This window comes from Oryx dammah, unplaced genomic scaffold (genome assembly GCF_014754425.2).
Source record: "Oryx dammah isolate SB20612 unplaced genomic scaffold, SCBI_Odam_1.1 HiC_scaffold_16, whole genome shotgun sequence".
In the NCBI taxonomy this organism is placed as follows: domain Eukaryota; kingdom Metazoa; phylum Chordata; class Mammalia; order Artiodactyla; family Bovidae; genus Oryx; species Oryx dammah.
Genome location: NW_024070200.1, coordinates 46,650,428 through 46,670,177, shown reverse-complemented (window position 1 = coordinate 46,670,177; position 19,750 = coordinate 46,650,428). Strand labels below are relative to the sequence as shown.

The following is a 19,750-nucleotide window of genomic DNA, read 5'->3' as shown; positions in this document are numbered from 1 at the left end:
ATTATCTCTAGAGCTTTTGCATGTTGTAGCTAATGACAGGGGTTAGCTCCTCTTGGTAGCTTAGGGATCCTGTGGGAATCTGTTGAGGCAGTGAATCACCACTGGAAATGTGGTTTGTGTAGATTTGGATTTGAATATAATGTTCGCTTAATGTAACCACATGCAAAGAAATGATCATTAGCAATCATTCCTACATGCACTCAAGCATTAAAAAACATTAACCTAAAGGCTACTGTGAGTGATGACACTCAGTATGCTTTGGCCACTGCCTCCCTGATCTCTGATTCCTTGCCAATCCTTTACCCTACAGTCAAGGTTTATGAGAGCACTTGCTGCCCCAGGATGTCATAGAGCGGTTAATGAAGTGAGTTCCAGACCAAACTGCTGTACCTTTTACAAACTACGTGACTATAGGCAAATTATTTTAGCTTCTTTGTGCCTCAGTTTCCTTATCTGTAAACAGGGATTGTGGTATCAAGGTTTGTTTGTTTCTTTTTTTTATGAAGATAAAGATTTCACATGCATCGGGGCAACTAAGGCTATGAGGTTGTCATGATTGAGCCCACGCACCTAGAGCCTGTGCTTTGCAACAGGGGAAGCCGCTGCAGTAAAAAGACTGCTCGACACAACCAGAGAGAGTCCAAGCACAACAACAAAGACCCAGCACAACCCAAAAACAAGGTCAAGTGAGCTAAGAATGTGAATCACCAAGACAGTGAAAGTGTTGGTCTCTCAAAGTGTCTGACTCTTTGCGACCTGATGGACTGTAACCCACCAGGCTCCTCTGTCCAGGCAAGAATACTGGAATGTGTTGCCATGCCCCTCTCCAGGGGATCTTCCCAACCCAGGGATCAAACTCAGGTCTCCCGCATTGCAGACAGATTCTTTACCATCTGAGGCACCAGGGAAGCCCCAGAATACTACCTGACACTTAGTAAATGATATTTTTTGGGGTTTCCCTGGTGGCTCAGTAGTTGGTAGTCCGCCTTGCAATGCAGGGGACACCAGTTCCATCTCTGGCCTGAGTGGATATCCCCATGTGCCTGTGTGCTGCATCTACTGAGCCTGCACTCTCTGCAACAGGAAAAAGTCACTGCAATGAGAAGCCTGTTCGTCGAAACTAGAAAAGGCCCACGTGCAGCAGCAAAGACCCAGCACAGCCAAATAAATAAATTGTTGTTCTGTCACTCAGTCATGTCCACCTTTTTTTGACCCCATGAACTGCAACATGCCAGGCTTCCCTGTTCTTCACTATCTCCTGGAGTTTGCTCAACCCCATGTCCACTGAGTCGATGATGCCATCCAACCATCTCATCCTCTGCTGCCCCCTTCTTCTCCTGCTCTCACTCTTTCCCAGCTTCAGGGTCTCTTCCAGTGAGTCTGCTCTTCATTGGCAGGACTGATGCTGAAGCTGAAACTCCAATACTTTGGCCACCTAATGCAAAGAACTGACTCGTTAGAAAAGACCCTGATGCTGGGAAAGATTGAAGGTGGGAGGAGAAGGGGAAGACAGAGGATGAGATGGTTGAATGGCATCACTGACTCGATGGACATGAATTTGAATAAGCTCCACGAGTTAATGATGGACAGGGAGGCCTGGCGTGCTGCAGTCCGTGGGATCGCAAAGAGTCGGACACGACTGAGCGACTGAACTGAACTAAAGTCAGCTTCAGCATCAGTCCTTCCAATAAATATTCAGGGTTGATTTCCTTTAGGATTGACTGGTTTGATAATAAATAATTATCATTGTTAGGATGTACTTCCACATGGAGGCCTGAAAAGCTCCTACTTCTTCCAGACCTTGTTTAAGTGTCATCTGCTCTGTGAAGCCTGCTTAGACCTCCCCGGGGCAGAATTAACATGCCTTCATTAGTTCCACTGCTGTATTTTATATGTCCTTTTATCTGTCCTTTGGTACATTGAACTTCAATCATGCCCAATTATCTGAATCAAATGTATGGTTTCAAGGCCTGATATAATCCGGAAAAAGAATAGTCACTGCAGGAGAAATTCTTGCTTTTTTAAAGAAGAGATTGTTAACCCATGTGAGTCTGTAACTAGGAAAGTTGAACTGAATGGGTGGAGGAATACTTTTGGGGTAGAGTACTTCCTGGACTGGGCCTGCCCTATGCCAGATTTGTCAACATCCTGCCTTCCAACTCCTTCCAGCTAACTAGACTGCCCAGAGAAAAATGCACTATACCAGCCTTACCTCTCACCCTGGAAGCCCCAGCTGTGCCCAGCTTCTTTCAGTTCCACAAAAGGATACCAGGCCTTCCCTACCTCTGCTCTTTCTGCCTCGAGCGTTTTCCAGCCCTCCCTTCTCCCTTTTCCTAGCTGTTCTTAGGCAATCTTTATCCCCTCCTCCACCTCAAAGGCTTTCTCTTATCTCTCCAAGATGGCTCAAATTATTCTACTAAGTAAAGATTCTCTGGAGTCAGAAATGACAACCCACTCCAGCATTCATGCCTGCAGAATCCCATGGACAGACACGACCGAGCCATTGAGAGAGAGAGGAAAGCAGCCACTCAGACCTTCATATTTCCCCTGTCACAACATTTACTACATTTTATTAATATTTTCATTGTTTGCCTGGCTTTTCTGCATCATTGTAGATTTCACAAGCTAGGGGATATGCCTGTGAAAGTAGCCCTCGGCACAACCGACCCATAGTTGATGTTTAGTAACTGTTGTTAAGAGCAAAAAGAAACGAACAAGTGAACAGAAGGAATGAACATCTGGCAGCTGGCGCCTGCATGCGTTCCCTGCCTCGTTAGCTTCCCAAGGGATTCTGTGCACCTTGGGGCTAAGCAAACAACAAACAAACACTAAAGCCATCTCTCTGGGATAGAAAGAAAATCGACTTGGAGAGCTGTATGTGTGTAAGTCACTCTGTCGTATCCGACTCTTGGCAACCCCATGGACTGTAGCCTGCCAGGCTCCCCGTCCATGGAATTCTCCAGGCCAGAATACTGGAGTGGGTAGCCGTTCCCTTCTCCAGGGGATCTTTCCAACTCAAGGATGGAACACAGGTCTCCCTCATTGCAGGCAGATTCTTTACTGACTGAGCTACCAGGGAAGACACCAGAAGAGCTGTACCTAAAACATTTAAAATTTCAAACTGGAGAGTCTCAGAATATGAATTTTCACCCACTTCCTTCATAATTCAGCCCTACCCAATTTAACATGTTTTCAAGGAAAGAAAAAAAAAAAAAAGAAAAGAAAAGGAAAATATATAGAGAAAATACTTCAATGTCATAATGCTGAGTATGATTTTCTCTAAGCCAGGGCTAATGATACAAGGTCCACAGAGCACTTGAAATGAGGTCAGTCTAAACTGAGATATACTACAAGTAAAAAATACATGCTACATGTGGAAGACTCAGGATGAAAAAAAAGAAATGTAAGCTATGGGTTCTCTTGGTTATAAGTTGAAATGATAACACGTTTAATATACTGAATTAAATAAAATGCATTAATTTTAATTTCACTTATTTCTTTTCACTTTTTAAGATGGCTCAGTCATGCCCAACTCTTCGAAACCCTTTGGACTGTAGTCCACCAGGCTCCTTTATCCAATGGGTTTTTCAGGCAAGAGTACTGGAGTGGGTTGCCATGCTCTTCTCCCAGGGATCTTCCAGACCCAGTGATCGAAACCCGCATCTCCTGTATCTCCTGCATTGCAGGCGGATTCTTTATCAGCTGAGCCATCCAGGAAGACTCAAGATGGCTACCAGATAATTTAAAATTGCATTTGTGTGCACAGAGAGGTTAATTCTCAAGCTAGGTCAGGTGGCTACCTCTTTTCTGCTCAGATCTGCTTTTCCAGTCCTTTCCTGGTCTATGAAATGCCCTTGAACCCTGGCATTTTCTCTCCACTGTCTTTAGTGTGACCTCTGGGGCTGCAACTTTGGTGTGACAACAGGTTCTGTGCCCTGTGTCCTGACCTTGGGGCCTTGTGCCCAGTTTGCTCACCAAAGCCCTCACCCTGGCTGGAGCCTGTGACCTGACCTTGCAACTACATAGTTACCTCTGGCGTAAGGCTTGGTTTTAGTTTACTTTGTTTTTGTTGCATGTGGGAGTTTGGCAAAAAAAAATGAAATCTGTTTTTTCTTTTTCTTTTTGTTTATTTATATGGCTCTCCTGGATCTTAGTTGTGGCACCCAGAATCACCCAGTTGTGTCATGCAGGATCACTGTTTTTTTGTTTTTGTTTAGTTGTGGCATTTGAGATCTAGTTCCCAGACCAGAAATGAAACCCTCACCCCCTGCATTGGAAGGGAGAGTCTTAGCCACTGGACCACCGGGGAAGTACTGAGATCTATTCTTTCTTTAGGTAGATATTTTGAAGTCATCTCTCAGAAAACACCGATAGATGAGAAAATACACCATAAATTGCCTCACGTTGATTATTGTCAGAAACAACTTGTCAATATGTGCAAACCGTTTTCCCCTCTACTCCCTTAAATTAAGACAAGGTTAATTCTTCCATGAAGCAACAATTTGGGTAGAGGGCTTAATGGATCAACTGGCCGCACAATTGTCCCCAGTCTTCAGTGTAACTTTTTTGACCACGCCAAGAAATCCTCTTAGTACAGAGCAGTCAGCTCAGTTCTCTGACCTAAATTTTCTTCTATGTAAAGTGAGACTATCTCAATCATGCCAACTTTATTTCTTTGATTATTTTTTGTCCTTCAAACTTTTTATTTTATATTGGGGTATGGCCAATTAACAATTTTGTGATAGTTTCAGGCGAACAGTGAAGGGACTCAGCCACACATATACATGTATCTGTTCTCCTCCAAAGTCCTCTCCCATTCAGGCTGCCGCATAACACTGAGCAGAGTTCCCTGTGCTGTACAATAGGAACTTTTGGTTATTCATTTTAAATATAGCAGTGTGTATATGTCGATCCCTAGCTCCCTAACTATGCCTTCCCCCAGCAACCATAAGTTCACTTTCTAAGTCTGTGTCTTTTTCTGTTTTGTAAGTTCATTTTTATCATTTCTTTTTGATTCCACATATAAGGGATGTCACAGGACATTTCTTCTTCTCTGTATGACTTGCTCCATTCCCTATGACACTCTCTAGGTCCATCCATGTTCCTGCAAATTCAGTCATGCCAACTTTAAAAGTCCATAGGCTTACATATGTGAGTTGGAAGGAGAGTTATTCTAAAGAAATACAAACCCTCCTCCTCCCCAGGAGTGCCAACTTTTCTGCTTGTCTGTAGTATGCTGTGCTGTGCTTAGTTGCTCAGTTGTGTCTGACTCTTTTCGACCCCATGAACTGTAGCCTCCCGGGCTCTTCTGTCCATGGATTCTCCAGGCAAGAATACTGGAGTGGGTTGCCTTCCTCCGGGGAATCTACCCAACCCAGGGACAGGAGCCAGGTCTCCCGCATTGCAGGCAGATTCTTTACCAGCTGAGCTACCAGGGAAGCCCTGTCTGTGGTATAGGGGTAGACAAGCATTGGTGGTTTATTGTTGTTATTATTTTTAAATATGCTTATTTGGCTGCATCAGGTCTTCACTGTGGCAAGTGGGATTTTTGTTGCAGCCTGTGGGATCTCTCTGTTCTTCTTCTTTTTTTTTTTTTTTTTGTGGTTACAGCATATGGGATCTAGTTCCTTGACCAGGGATTGAACTCGGGCCCCCTGCATTGGGAGTGTAGAGTCTTAGCCACTGGACCACGAGGGAAGTCCCTAGCATTGGTGCTTTAGAGCCATGTGACCCTGACTCTGCCTCTTATTAGCAGTGATTTGCGGCAAGTGATTTCACTCCTCTAAGCCTCAGTTTCCTCCTCAATAAATTGGGGATAACATAGTCTAATGGAAAACACCTGGCTCAGAGGAGTTGTTTTTGACCACATTATGCTTGGTGGCTCAAACGATCAAGAATCTGCCTGCAATGCAGAGACCAAGGTTTGATCCTTGGGTTGAGAGAAGGAGATGGCAACCCACTCCAGTATTCTTGCATGGAGAATCCCATGGATAGAAAAGCCTAGTGGGCTTCAGTCCTTGGAGTTGGAAAGAATTGGACATGACTGAGAAACTAACATTTTCACATTATCCTTTATCATAACCCAGCTGACCTTGGGGAGCCCTATTCCTGCCAGCATGTATGACTGTTGCCTTTGCCTTATTAAGAAATAATAATAATTCGAGACTTCTCTGGTGGTCCAGTGGTTAGGACCCCACACTTCCACTGCAGGGGACCAGAGTTCAATCCCTTGTCGGGGAACTAAGATTCTCATAAGCCAAGTGCTGTGGCCAGTAAGTCATAAATAAATTAATTAAATAATTATATATAAATAGCTTTCCCAGCCTTTAGAAAGAAAAATACACTTCACTGATTTAGTTACCTTCTTATTAAGTTAAGACTTAGACTGGTTAATGTCTTACTTTGCCCTTTCATTTCACAGTCAGAGTTCTCGGCTTGCATGTGTTTTACTGCATTATAATTCTTTCTCTCCTTTCTTTCTTTTTTTTTTTTTACAAATATAATTCTATTTTTTAAGTCTTTATTAAGTGTGTTACAACACTGCTTCTGTTTTATGTTTTGATTTTTTGGCCACAAGACATGTGGGATGTTAGTTCCCCGACCAGGGATTCAACCCACAGCCTCTGCATTGGAAAGCAAAGTCTTAAGCACTGACCCACCAGGGAAGTCCCTCTCCTCTCTGCTCTGACGCTATAGTGACCCTCAAGACGCTGCTTCAGTCATGACCAGTCAATTGGCAAATCCCCCATCGATCCCCATTCTGCCCAGCTTCACCACCATGACACTTGGCGCTTACCACTGCTTCTTTGTGGCTCAGATAGTAAAGAATCCACCTGCAAAAGAGCAGACTGGGGTTCGATCCCTGGGTCAGGAAGAGCCTCTGGAGAAGGGAATAGCCACCCACTCCAGTATTCTTGCCTGGAGTATCCCGTCGGCTATCATCCACAGGGTTGCAAAGAGTTGGACACGACTGAGCAACTAGCCGCCACCACCACCACTGCTTCTTTGGGTGCTTCCCTCCTCCTGTGGTTCCCAGCACCACGAGAAGTTACCCGCCCAGAGAGGTCAGGATCCTGACGCATTTCCCAGCACCTGGCAGTCTTGTCTCTTTCCTCCAGTTTCTGACCATCCCATCTTTAAATGTTGTGTCACAGTTTTTTTCTCTCTCCTCAGACCTCCCACCAGTCACCACCGCCCCTTGCCTCTCCCCCATGGGTGACATTCCTCCTCGCTTGCCTGTGGTTACTTCAAAGCCAGCACCTGCAGCCGCACCACACTGCCCCAGCTCACAAGCGGAAGCGGCTTCCTATCGAAAGCAGGGCCCTCCACATTTACCCCTCCTGCCATCTGGGTACCCTTAGGGGGGAAGATCAAGATCATCATTGATATGCCCTCAGCCTCTCCCACTCCATTACATCCTCCCTGTCTGCATTTAGGATCGCTTTCATAAAAAAAAAAAGAAAGAAAAATCTTCCTTGCCCCCACTTTCCCCTCTAACCTTCTCTCTCCTCCTTTATTGTAACCAAAGTTTTTGAAATCAAGCCTGTGCTCTCTCTCTGCTTCCTCTTCTTGCTCTCCACTCTGGTTTGGGCCCTAGGGCTCTGCTAAAGACTTCCTGCATGCCATGAATTCTAAGTGCTTTATACAGCTGTGGGATTCCCATCTTAATCACGAGGCTGGTGGCAGCCCTGCCTCTATAAAACACCTGTAAGGTGTGGATGACTTCAGTAAATTAGCCAAGGTTCCAAACATCTGGCAGGGGTTTGCAGTCAGACTTCTGGGCTCAGAGTCTATGCTCTTGACGGCTATGCTGTATCATACCCTTGATGCCCAAACTGGACAGTGTCTGTTCTCAGTACTCAGCCTGGTGCCTTGCATGCAGCAGGAGATGGATAAACACGTCTGAATGAATGAACACACCCTGCCCCCATGGTTCAGGTTCTTGCTCTCTCACTCTTAGAATAAACAACCCACAAAGAAAGGGTACTTAAAAAGTGAATGGGTTTGGGTTTGTGTCTATTTTTCTGAAAGAGACACAGTTCTCATGTTTTACTTGAGCATCTAGATTCCCCCAGAAGTTAATAACCTCTTGATTCATTCATTTTTCTTTTTTAAAAAATAATTTTATTTATCTATTTATTTGGGGGCCGTGCTGGGTCTTTGCTGCTGCCCACACTCTTCCCTGGGACAGCGGGGCTACTCTCTAGTTGTGGCGCGTGGTCTTCTCATTGCAGTGGCTTTTCTTGGGGAGCGTGGGCTCTAGGGCTTGTGGGCTTCAGTAGTCGCGGCTCCCGGGCTCCAGTGCACAGGTTCAGTAGTTGTGGCACATGGGTTTAGTTGTTCCGAGGCATGTGGGATCTTTCCAGATCAGGGGTTGAACCCATGTCTCCTGCATTGGCAAGTGGATTGTTTACCACTGAGCCACCAGGGAAGCCCAATTCATTCATTTTTTGTCTTCAGTTTCATTTTCTCCAACCTCCTCCCCCTCATATCCTGTATATCGTCATTAGATGACTGGATTGTCAGTGTTGGATTCTCTGTTGCTGGTTTAAAAAAAAAAAAAAAAGAACAAATAACCTCCCTCCAGCTGAAAATTCTTGAATGCCTTTCTGGGTGGCTGCCTCTAAGATAATCAAACACTCTGGCCCAACGGCCAAGACTTTGGGTAATCAAACACCAACACATTTTAGCAGAATGCTATCTCCCACTTTTACACAAATCCTCTGTTCCAAACTGAAGTCTTCTTGTAACTTCAAAATTTCTGTTCTAACCCAGCTTTCAGCAATTCATTCAACAATAATGTATTGTGTTCCTGGTCTAAACCAGGCACTATGCCTGGAAAGAGGCTATAAAGATGAATACGACACAGTCCTTGGACTTTCCTGGCAGGCCAGTGGTTAAAAATCTACCTTCCATTGCAGGGAATATAGGTTCGATCCCTGGTCAGGGAACTAAGGTCCTGCATTCTGCGGGGCAACAAGAGAAGACCACTGGCCACAGTGAAGACCTAGCATAGCCAAAATTTTAAAATAATAAAAATAAAGAATAATTTAGAAAGAAACACAGCTTTACCCTTAAGAAATTATCAATCTAATCTGGGTGAGAGACGTGACAACAAAATTCCCCCAAATAGTCATGGGAATTATTCCTTCTTGGAGGTGGGGTGGAGCTGACAGTAAGGAAGAATTTCTAAGTTAAATATATCTGTATGATGTGTTTCTTTAAAAATAAGCATGCATTAATTTTGTAAGCAAGAAAAAGGTAATATTCAGTGAAGATTATAGTTAATTTTGTTTTGAGCATCTAAGTTTCAAAGGAGAATAACCATAACTGCAAAAGAATTAGTAAAATTAATGAGGAAAGAACAGTCAACCAAATAGAAAAAGGGGCAACATATTTGAAAAGAATTTCTCAGAAGATGAAACATTTATGGTCCAAAAAATATGAATATATGAATATACAAATACATGTTCAACCTTATAAATCAGGAAGAAGTACAAATTGAGACCACAGTGAGATTCTATTTGATATCTATCTCAGAGATGAAAATTAAGACATCTGACAAAACCAAGTGTTGAAGAGGATTTGGAACAATAAGATCATCTATACAATGTTGTTGAAACTATAAATTGGTAAAAACCACTTTGATTAGCAGTTTGGGATTATCTTGTAAAGCTGAAAGTTCACTTAGCTTTTGACCCAACAATTTTACTCCTGTATAAATTTGTGCGACTTCCCCGGTGGTCCAGTGGTTAAGAATCTGCCTCAGTGGAGATGACGTGGGTTCGATTCCTGGCTAGGGAGCTAAGATTCCACATGCCATGGAGCATCTAAGCCCTCACCACAACTACTGAGCCTGTGCACCACAACTAGAGAGTCCATGCACCGAAAGGAAAGCTCCCATGTGACTCGATGAAGATCCTGCATGCCCCAGCTAAGACCCAACACAGCCAAGGAAGTAAATACACAACAGAAATTCTTGCACTTGTGCACCAGTGGGTTTTTTATGAATATTCTTAGTAGCACATTGGCAATAGCAAAAACTTGCAACAATATGAATGCTCCTTATCAGTAAAGTGGCTGTGTTAGTTGGAGGTCTCCCAAAGCAGAGACTGGGATGAGGACTTGGGTGCAGGTTATTTATTTGGGAAGTGATCTCTGGCAGAGGAGTGAAAAAGAGGGGGAGAGTTGAGGCAAAGCAACAGGAAAAGCCAATGTGAGGAGTGTGAGTCCATAGAGAACGCTGAGAAATATGCAAAATGCCTCCCAGAATTGTCCATCTGAAGGAAAGGAGCCTGGGCATTTATCCCTTGGCTCACATCCCCCATTAGTTGAGGGCTAAGGCTCTTTACTTTCAGTCTCTGCCTGGGAGAGGACTGAGAAGGCTCTTAGGGCTTTTGAGAAGGCGGTAGAGCAGAAATTGGAGAGGCCCCAGGCCTAGCACTCGTGGTGGGCATTGTCAGTAAATGGGAGGTCCCATGAAACTGGCTACCACATATTTAGCTAAAACCAGATGTGGGCCAAAGGGAAGAACACAGAGCACCAAGAGTGTTTGCTGCCAACAACAAAGCAATATTAGCATATTCACACATCGAAATAGTCTACAGCAGCCACAATAAACTCAGCTACATGCAACAGAGCTGAGATGGATCTTAGCAATAAAACAAGAAGAGTGAAAAAGAAGTCCCAGGACACGCTGCTATATATGCAATAGATAAATGAGAAGGATTTACCGTATAGCACAGGGAACTATATTCAATATCTTGTAATAACCTATAATGGAATGAGTCTGAAGTTGTATACCTGAAACTAACACAATGTTGTTAATTAACTATAGTTGAATTAAAAAAAAAAGAAATCTCAGGATATTAAGTAAGGAATTATATCATTTTAATAAGCAACTATAATTAATAATATATATTTTGGGAATATGTGCACATGTTCACACACAAAAATATAGACTTATGTCTGTATGTAAATACATTTTTGTTGTTGTTCAGTTGCTAAGTCATGTCTGACTCTTTGTGTCTCCAGGCATTGCAGCACACCAGGCTCCCCTGCCCTTCACTATCTCCTGGAGTTTACTCAGATTCATGTCCATTGAGTTGGTGATACTATCCTCTACCATCCCCTTCCCCTTTTGTCTTCAATCTTTCCTGGCATCAGGGTCTTTTATACAAATTTTTGAAAATTAAAAAAAAATTTTCTTCTGTTTGCTTAAATTCCAACAAAAGAAAAAAATGCAAAAGATTACTAAAAGACATATAAAGAAATCCTGAAAATTAATGAGAAAAGGACAATTTACATTCCCACCAACAGTAGAGGAGGGTTCCCTTAAAAAGCAAGACTTTAAATTTTTATAAAGCTGAGATAATTTTTAAAGATAATTTTTTGGGAATTCTCTAGTGGTCCAGTAGTTAGGCTTCCACAGCTTTCACTGCTGAAGGTATGGATTCAGTCCCTGCTCAGGGAACTAAAGTCCTGAAAGTTGTGTGGTACAATATATATATATTAAAAAATGTATATATAGATATATACAGGACTTCTCAGGTGACACTTGTGGTAAAGAACCCACCTGCCAATGCAGGAGAAATAAGACAGTTGGGTTTGATCCCTGGGTTGGAAATATCTCCTAGAGGAGGGCATAGTAACCCACTCCAGTACTCTTGCCTGGAGAATCCTATGAACAGAGGAGCCTGGCAGGCTATGGTCCATGGGGGTCTCAAAAGAGTTGGACATGACTGAAGTGACTTAGTGCATGTGCAAGCATTGATGTATATACACACATATATATAATGAAATATTTATTTTTTATATTAATTATTTTTAAGAACAAGAATATGATAAGTACAAGATTAAGCAATGGGGTAGAGATCATTCTATAATGTATGGAAATATCAAATCACCATACCAGACACCAGGAAACTAACATAATGTTGTAGGTCAATTATATTTCAAAAAGCCTCCCCCAAAACAAGCAAACAAACTCCAAGCAAAAGAGATTGGATTTGTGCTTGCCAGAGGAAGTGGTACTTGGAGGGGGATGGGGAGGGGGAATGGGATGAAGGTGGTCAAAAGTTACCAGCTTTCAACATCCAGTAGCAGGGATGCAATGTATAACATGAGTCATAGAATTTAACATAAAACATATTGAGGTATGTTATATGTGAAAGTTAAGGGAGAAATCTTAAGAATTTTCAGCACAAGGAAAACAATTTTTTTCCCTTTTTCTTTTATAAGGTATCTACAAGAGATGATGGGTGTTTACAAATCTTATTGTGGTTATCATTTCATAATGTATGGGATTCAAATCATTATGCTGTCCACCTAAATTTACAGAAACGTATAGGGATTTGATTACAGAAATTTCCAGAGGACTGGGGAAAACAGACTCTTGGAGGGCACAAACAAAACCTGTGTGTACCAGAACCCAGGGTAAAGGAGCAGTGACCCCCACAGGGGACTGAGCCAGACCTGCCTGTGAGTGTTTGAGGGTCTCCTGCAGAGGGGTGGTTTGGCACTGACCTGCTGACGGGGACAGGGACACTGGCAGCAGCAGTCCTGGGAGGTGTGCGTTGGCATAAGTTCTTTCGGAGGTCACCATTAGCCCTACCATAGAGGTTGTAGACTCCAGGACTGGGTTGCTTCAGGCCAAACAGCTAACAAGGAGGGAGCACATCCCCACTCATCAGCAGAAGATTGGTTTAAAGATTTACTGAGCATGGCTCTGCCCACCAGAGCAAGACCCAGTTTTCCCCACAGTCAGTCCCTCCCATCAGGAAGCTTGCTCAAGCCTATTATCCTCATCCATCAGAGGGCAGACAGAAGAAGCAAGAACTATAAATCCGCAGACTCCAAAACGAAAACCACAATCACAGAAAGCTAACCAAAATGATCACATGGGTCATAGCCTTGTGTAACTCAATGAAGCTATAAGCCATGCTGTGAAGGGCCACCCAGGATGGAGGGGTTACGGTGGAGAGTTCTGACAAAATGTGGTTCACTGGAGAAGAGACTGGCAAACCACTCTAGTATTTTTGCTTTGAGAATCCCATGAACAGTATGAGAAAGCAAAAAGATATGACACTGGAAGAGGAGACCTCCAGGTCAGTAGATGTTCAATATGCTACTTGGGAAGAGCAGAGAAATAGCTACAGAAAGAATGAAAAGGCTGGGTCAAAGCAGAAATGATGTTCAACTGTGGATGTGTCTGGTGGTGAACGGAGAAGACAATGGCACCCCACTCCAGTACTCTTGCCCGGAAAATCCCAAGGACAGAGGAGCCTGGAAGACTGCAGTCCATGGGGTCGCTGAGGGTCGGACACGACTGAGCGACTTCACTGTCACTTTTCACTTTCATGCATTGGAGAAGGAAATAGCAGCCCACTCCAGTGTTCTTGCCTGGAGAATCCCAGAGATGGGGGAGTCTGGTGGGCTGCTGTCTATGGGGTCGCACAGAGTCGGACATGACTGAAGCAACTTAGCAGCAGCAGCTGGTGGTGAAAATAAAGTCTGATGCTGTGAAGAACAATATTACATAGGAACCTGAAATGTTAGGTCCATAAATCAAGCTAAATTGGATGTGTCAAGCAGGAGATGGCAAGAGTTAACATCAACATTTTAGGAATCAGTGAACTAAAATGGATGGGAATGAGCAAATTTAATTCAGATGACCATTATATCTACTACTGTGGCAAGAATACCTTAGAGAAATGGAGTAGCCCTCATAGTCAACAAGAGTCCAAAATGCAGTACTTGGGTGCAATCTCAAAAATGACAAAATGATCTCAGTTTGTTTCCAGGGTAAACCATTCAACATCACAATAATCCAAGTCTATAACCCAACCACTGATGCTGAAGAAGTTGAAGCTGAACAGTTCTATGAAGACCTACAAGACCTTCTAGAACTAACACCAGAAAAACGTACTCTTTTCATCATAGGGGAGTGCAATACAAAAGTAGGAAGTCAAGAGATACCTGGAATAACAGGCAAGTTTGGCCTTCGAGTACAAAATGAAGCAGGGCAAAAGCTAACAGAGTTTTCCGAAGAGAACACGTTGCTCATAACAAACACTCTCTTCCAACAACCTGAGAGACAACTCTATACCTAAATTTACACAGTGCTACATATCAGTTATATCTCAATAAAACTGAAAGAAAAAGAAAGGTTAAGTACTGGATTCAGGGGGAGGGTATATGTAAGTTGTCAATTGTCGTTTTTAAGTAGGATAAGTAACAAAAGATAGTCACACATGAACAAAAGAATATAGGGTCCCTGACCCATGGATCATATTTAACCTCACCATGTACACTTGAGATCCAGGAACTACGATTATATGGATGAGGTGCCTAATGTACTGATAACACAAAGGTGGGAACTAGAAGACACTCCCTCACACCAGGGAAGGTCAGGGAAGCTTGACCAAAAGGTGGGAATTAATGGGCTTAGAAGAATAAGTAGAAGATTACCAACCTTGGGAGGAGGCAGGGAGTTTGGGTGAATGTTCCAAATGGAAAGAGCAGCAGAGACAATGGTACAGAAAAGAGAGAAGTACAGCTTGGTCGATAGACTACAGACAATTAGGGAAAAGGAGAACAAGAGAGATATATGCAAGTGATAGATCCAGAAGATAAGGTCCATTAGAAGGAGGTTCTCGGCCTTTTGGCTAAGATCAAGTGTAGAAGGAGGTTAGGCATTATAAAACATGATAAGCAAATAAGAGCATTGACGGGTACTTTTTTTTAAGGCAAGTCCATTGTGAAGGAGATCAGCCCTGGGATTTCTTTGGAAGGAATGATGCTAAAGCTGAAACTCCAGTACTTCGGCCACCTCATGAGAAGAGCTGACTCATTGGAAAAGACTGTGATGCTGGGACGGATTGGGGGCAGGAGGAGAAGGGGATGACAGAGGATGAGATGGCTGGATGGCATCACGGACTCGATGGACCTGAGTCTGAGTGAACTCCGGGAGTTGATGATGGACAGGGAGGCCTGGCGTGCTGTGATTCATGAGGTCGCAAAGAGTCGGACACGACTGAGCGACTGAACTGAACTGAACTGAACTGAACTGAACCGAACTGACAAGAACGAGGCTTCTCAGGTGACTCAGTGGTAAAAAAAATCTGCCTGCCAATGCAGGAGATGAGGGTTCAATCTCTGGGTTGAGAAGGTTCTTTGGAGAAGGAAATGGCAACCAGTTCCCGTATTCTTGCCTGAAAAAAACCTATGGACAGAGGAGCCTGATGGGCTACAGTCCATGGGGTTGCAAAGATCAGACACAACTGAATGACTCAGCAGAGCACACTGATAAGATCAGAAAGATCCTCACAGCAAAGTGCAGAAATGGATGGAGTTTGCTGGAGGCTGGAAGGTCAATTAGGATAGTCTCATCCTAGTGCAGATCGAAGTCCTGATTTACTAGGGAGCTCTGGAGTTTGCGGGCACGTACGGACTTGTTTTGTGTGACTGTGTGTGGAGGGGCTTCCTTGGTGGTTCAGAAGATAAAGAATCTGTCCACAATGCGGAAGACCTGGGTTCGATCCTTGGGCTCAGAAGATCCCCTGGAGGAGGGCATGGCAACCCACTCCAGTATTCTTGACTGGAGAATCCCATGGACAGAAGAGCCTGATGCTATGGTCCATAGTGTCGCAAACAGGCAGACAGGACTGAATCGACTTGGCACGCGTGCACACATGGGCTTTTTTAAAGAGGTAAAATGGACAGGATTTTATTTCCCTGCTCTCCTGCATTTTTTTTTTTATGGCGCCTATCACCCCTGACTTATATTTACTTATCTGTTGTCTCTCTCCCTGCCACCAGGATATAAACTCCAGGAGAGCAAGAATGTTAAGTTAATTTTGTTTATTGTCAATCCTCAGGGTCTAACAGTTCCTGGCACATACTAAGTACTAAACAATTATTTGTTGAAGGTATGAAGTTTCACAGGGAAGGAGAAACACAGGGTAATAGCCAACAGGTGGAGAATTTCTGATGTGCCACTCTGATTTAGTTCTGTATCTCCTATGGGGTTGGGAAGAGCCCCTGGAGGAGGGCATGGCAATCCACTCCAGTATTCTTGCCTGGAGAATCCCATGGACAGAGGAGCCTGGTGGGTTATGGTCCATGGGGTCACAAAGAGTTGGACACCACTGAAGCTACTGAGCACGCACACACTTCTATTAATAAGAGGCCAGAGCTCAGGCTCTAGCTCAGTATTTAACCAAACAATAAACTGTTCCTGCCTCTGGCTCTCATCCTTGTCTCAGCCTGAGGTAACAATTTTTCCTGCCCCCTCTATCCATCCTACTGTTCTCTAACTACCTCTACAATCCCTGATTTTCCAGGTTTCCCTTAAGGTCCTTGGCCATATGTTTACCCAGTCCTCACCTTGTTATATGATCACCTATCTGCTAGATAAGCTGCATCCAGATCCACCCCTCTCTGTCCTTCTCCAGAGGCTGACCTTGAAGGACAGTGTCATCTGGGCTCCTTTGCCCTTAGACTTCCTCTTGGGTTCAGCCAGTGAGTGGGAGGTACCACAGGAAGTGAGAGAGAGACAGACAGAGAGAAAGAACCGTGTTCCTAGAAGTTCCCATTGGCCCTCCCTCTCAGCTGTGGCTCTTACTGGGCACTGGTTCCATCTCTTTGCCTTTTCAGGCCTATGGTTGATAATGGCTTCTCGGCAGATAACTGGCCTGGGGTACTTCATTATCCTTGGTTGGTTTCCCTCAACCCTGCCCACATCTTTGTACACTGTACCTTCATTAACTATCTTCAGTTTCACTCACTGAGCAGGCCATCTGTTTCCTGCTGATCTTGGCTGATACTAAAGTAAAACTAGACAGTTATATCTTTTTAAAAGAAATGAATATGATTCACAAAGTTCACCCTTTCATTATTTTTATACTTTCTTGGCTGCACCAGGATCCAACCAGAGATTGAACTCCAGCAGTGAAAGCCCAGAGTCTTAACCACTGAACCACTGGGGAATTTCCAAAAATTCACCCTTTTAAACTATCTAATTGGTGGTTCTCAGTGTAGTTGAACAAACTGTATCTTTTTTTCATTTAATATTTTTCTGTTACCCCACTGGGTGCTTACTCAGTGGTAAGCTATACAATGTTGCAAGCCATAAGTTACTTAATCATTCATATGTTTCAAACTTTCACTATCACAAATAAGGTTACAGTAAATATTATGCACGTAGCTGTTCACTTTGGAGAGGATTCTTTTTCTTTTTTTTTAAGGTGGACCACTTTTAAAGTCTTTATTGAATTTGTTACAATATTGTTTGTTTTATGTTTTGGTTTTTTGGCCGCCAGGCAGATATGTGGGATCTTAACTCCCTGACAAGGGATTGAACCCATACCCCCTGCACTGGAAGGCGAAGTCTTACCCTCCAGACTGCCAGGGAAGTCCCTGGGGAGGATTCTTTCTTTTAGTGAGAACTTTTATATTTAGAATTAGCCAGCTGGATTCAGTTTGGTGCTAAGTCACTTCAGTCATGTCCGACTCTGTGCGACCCCATAGACGGCAGCCCACCAGGCTGTGCCGTCCCTGGGATTCTCCAGGCAAGAACACTGGAGTGGGTTGCCATTTCCTTCTCCAATGCATGAAAGTGAAAAGTGAAAGTGAAGTCGCTCAGTCATGTCCGACTCTCAGCGACCCCATGGACTGCAGCCTTCCAGGCTCCTCCAACCATGGGATTTTCCAAGCAAGAGTACTGGAGTGGGGTGCCATTGCCTTCTTCAGGACTCAGTTTAGATGATCCCAAACTGTTGGCAACATCCAAAGTATCACAGTAAGGAGCCAGGCAAACATATGCCTTCTCTTCATCAGACCTGATCAAGGTGTTGACCTTGGCTATATCAATGTCGTAGCGCTTCTTCACAGCCTGTTCAATGTGATGCTTGACATCCACAATAAACACAAATGTGTTGTCTTCTATCTTCTTCATGGCTAACTTGGCGGTGAGGGGAACTTGATAATGGCACAATGGTCAAGCTTGTTTTCCCTAGGGGCACTCCTCCAAGGATATCTGTCTGCACTGCCCCCTGAGCTGCAGTGTTTTAGGCTGTGGCAAGGTGGGTGACATCTGTTTTTTTGTGTGTGTGTGGTTGTGGATGCCTTTCAACACTGCTTTCTTGGTCTTGGCTTTGGCTTTGGGAGGGGCAAGGATTTCCTTCTTTGCCTTCAGTGCCATCTGAGTGAAAAAGAGGGAGGACTTTTTCTTAAAGAAAAGTTTCTAGGAGTGGTACTGATGAGTCAAAAGAGTCACGTCTCTATTAAGGCTCTTCAGAAGTACTGTCAAATTGTTTTTTAAGAGGATTATACAAATTCCCATTGCTACAGCTTTCTCTGAATGGGCCAATTGCATTCTTCTTATTAGCAATGGAAAATACATAAGGTGTGTGTATACATGCATGCATGCTAAGTCATTTCAGTCATGTCTGACTCTTTGGGACCCCCTGGACTGTAACCCACCAGGCTCCTCTCTCCATGGGATGCTCCAGGCAAGAACACTGGAGTGGGTTGCCATGCCCTTCTCCAGGAGATCTTCCCAACCCAGGGATCGAAACTGTCTCCTGCATTTCAGGAAGATTCTTTACATCTGAGCCAGTGAGGAAGCCCTATATATACACAAGTGTAGTAGGTCTATTATTATGTGGATTCTGTAATAGCCATACCAATCCTAAGATAGTTAAAGCTCTTTTTTAGCTAAATGGGAATGGAGGGACAGTGATTTTGAGGGGACTGAGAGAGAAGGTAAAGGGATTTGCCCCTTAATATTCTTCTGTCTCTATCCTGCCTCTTCATCCTGTTTATATACCAGTTTCTTCTTCAGTGAGCTGTGCTACTTCAGGGCCTAGTATAGTGCCTGGCACTGTCCTGAATATCAATAAGCCTTTATAAAATGTATACATGATGGAAGGAGACAGTTAAGATATACGCACCCAGAGTTGGCTATACTAGTAAAATGAGCATTCAGTAGATTTAGTGAACTAGCTGGAATCAACACTTTCCATTCCCTCCAAATAAATATATTGACTACTTTCCATGCCTGCTGAATGCTTTGGACTAGTGAGTCTACATCTGGAATATATGTATATATGTATATATATATACATCTTCCTACCAGTTTTGTTAGATACCTAACAAGAGTCTGTTGTGGTTGGTCCCGAAACTGCTTATGACAGCTACTTGCCAGCATATAACTGATTTAATTAAAACTACATAAACTGATAAGACATAAGCCTGAAAGAGAAGGAGCTGTTTCTATGAAATGTCAGTTGAATGCTTTGGAAGTATTAGCTAAAGACCACATGAAAATTACTGGCAAACCATACGTGGGAGGCAGAAATGTAAAGGATTTTTTTTTTTAAGGAGCCTCTATTTATATTGCTTTGGAGGAAATTTTAAATCTTCAACTTTATTTTTTAAATTATTCTATTTTATTTCAGCTGTGCTAAACAGCATTCTGGATCAGGGAATGAACCCATGCTCCCTTAAGTGGTAGCATGGAGTCCTAACCACTGGACTGCCAGGGAAGTCCCTCTCAGTCAACTTAAAAAAAAAAAAAAAACAAATTTGAAAGCATAGAAAATACATCATGGATATGAATTATGTAAGAAAGACAACTTAAGAATTCTAACTGCCACTGTTGCTCAAATAAAAAAAAAAAGGTTTGCCCTCACACTGAAAGATTGGCAAGTGGGTGTTCCTTACAGGTTTGAAGTGAAAATGAAATGTT

The 19,750-nt window shown here is 43.4% G+C and overlaps 1 pseudogene; it reads right to left on the bottom strand.

Moving 5' to 3' along the window:
• Positions 1–13,107: 13,107 nt before the first annotated feature.
• LOC120875346 lies at positions 13,108–18,384 on the bottom strand (annotated as a pseudogene).
• Between the last annotated feature and the right edge of the window lie 1,366 nt (positions 18,385–19,750).